This window comes from Gymnogyps californianus, chromosome 27 (genome assembly GCF_018139145.2).
Source record: "Gymnogyps californianus isolate 813 chromosome 27, ASM1813914v2, whole genome shotgun sequence".
Classification (NCBI taxonomy): domain Eukaryota; kingdom Metazoa; phylum Chordata; class Aves; order Accipitriformes; family Cathartidae; genus Gymnogyps; species Gymnogyps californianus.
In genome coordinates, this window is record NC_059497.1 from 641,381 (window position 1) to 643,654 (window position 2,274).

Consider the following 2,274-nt stretch of genomic DNA (forward strand, 5'->3'; position numbering starts at 1 on the left):
GAGCCTGGAGGGACCCCAGGGACGGCCGGGGCTGCTCCCGGAGGGGGAGCACGTCACCAGGGCTGCTCCCAGCCACAGCCCTCTGCCCACCTCCCCGGGATGCGCACCCCTGGCCGCCACGCTGGGTCACCGAAGCCGGCACACCGACGTGCCCATCAGCTCCGTTGCTCCGTGGTGCCCAGGCTCCCGCGCTGCACGCGGGGACGTGCGTGGGGCAGGCGCTCACGGCACCGACCAGCGCCGTCACTCCTGAGCCTGGAGACTCATCTGAAGGGGCCACGAACTCCTGCGGTAGGGAGGGAGGAGAGGAGAATCTGGCAGGCAGGAGGGAAGGTGGTTTAATGAAGTATCCAGTATTTTAAACCACTGAAGGATTAAAGCAAGGAAGGGATAGGATCTTCCACAAAAACTCAGTCATTAGTGAAGCCTGAGGGTAGATGCAATTGTTTTCTGTTTTTTCCCCTTTGATGACCCAGTTTTTTAATCTCATCAGCACCAGGCTTCAGTGTTAATTTTTAAATATGCTTGGGTAACTGAGAACATTAACTATTCATGATCTTATCTTCAATAGCTGTTGGTTCTCTGACACTGCGCCAGGGTTGAGATGTACATAATGAACCAGGGAGAGCTGAACTTACCAGGGAAGGCAATAGCTGGTTTTTCCTGAGCATCTTGTTGAAATGATCACAGGATGGGGTGGGGTTTCACAACACTCGTGCTCCTGGATAAATCAAGGCTTGTGGGGCAGGCTCGTATCATTGAGGCCATGCCCCTGCAATTGCGTGGCTTGAAAATACGTAAGAGCATGCAAAAAGCTGGGATCTGGGGAATGCTGCGGACACTCTGTGAACACTTCAGCTCTGGTCCCCTGGGGAACCCCAACAGTTTATAAATACGAGGGGAGCCTCCTGAGCTGGCTGGAAGTGGCAGGCGGCTCTGCTGTCCCCTGCCCAGCCAGGTACAGCCCGAGGCCAGGTACGGGCACCGGAGGAATCCCTGGTTTTCAGGCCTGTGAGCTGGTGAATACAGAAGTCAAGAGCCTGCACGCAGAGAAAGGGCAGCCCTTTAACCCTTGCTATGAAGGGAGACAACAGAAGCAATAACATCTGCTTACAGCTTGGCTTTGCTTTTTGGATGTTTCAGCGTAGGTCCTACAGACACGACATGCTCCCCTGTGTGTGGGAACAGACACAGACCACGAGGAATCGGGCAGCGCTGCCAAACGCATCGCACGTTGCCACAGAAAACCGGGCAGGGACCCAAGGCGAGGCTGCCAGCGGCTGCCCCGGCCTCCGCCGCGGAGCCGGCTCCTACAGCTGCCGGCAAGGCGGGAGCCTCTGCGCGGGCTGGCTGGCGCTCCCGGGAGCTGCATCTGGGGATGCTCTCTGCCAAACTGGTCCCCTGGGCAGCCCCTGGCTGCGACGGCCGGGAGGGGAGAGCCCTGCACTGGAGGCTGTCGTGTGCTGTGCTTCGTCAACAGCAGCGCGCCAAGCCGGGTGACTAACTCTCGCATGTCAGGCCGCGCGTACACCCAGCTCTTGTGAACGCTTTCCTTGGGTGCAAACTTCACTCGTCAGCAAGAACAGAGGATGAGGCAGCTACAGGAGCTCGGGTTAACTTGGGAAAAGCTACATGGTGCCGAGAGCTGTGAACAGGTAAAACGGTGAAGCATACAAAACGGAGCACAGGAGAGCAAAGGTGATTCATTATCAGAACATGAACCAGCACAAGAATACAGTGATAGAAACAGAGTAAGTTATTCAAACGAATAAAAAACTTACGCTGGCTTTTAGGAGGGATGGTAGCTGGTAGGGTGGGAAGCACGCACCTCTCCCCTCTGGCAGCAGGTATGCGGGGGCACGCTCTCACCAACTCATTTATGCTGACAGTTTGTTGCCGGAAAGAAAATCTCTGGCACTTCAAAGGATCCGAATAGCAGGAGGACAGTGTTGGGAGCACAGTGATCTGCGAGTCTCCCGGCCCAGAGTCAACAGCACCGTGGGAGAAGTACCTGCACATTTTCAGAAAAGGGTACAGCGTGTTTCCTACTGGAAAAGTGAAATAAGAATCACAGAATCAGAGAATGGTTGAGGTTGGAAGGGGCCTCTGGAGGTCACCTTGTCCAGCCCTCTGCTCAAGCAGGGGCACCTGGAGCCAGCTGCCCAGGAACATGTCCAGATGGCAAAGTTTACTGTATTTTTTTCCCTAAGAAAATTAAGTCTCACAGAACAAAAATGAATTATTTAATCTGCAAACTAACAAAGTTACACTGGC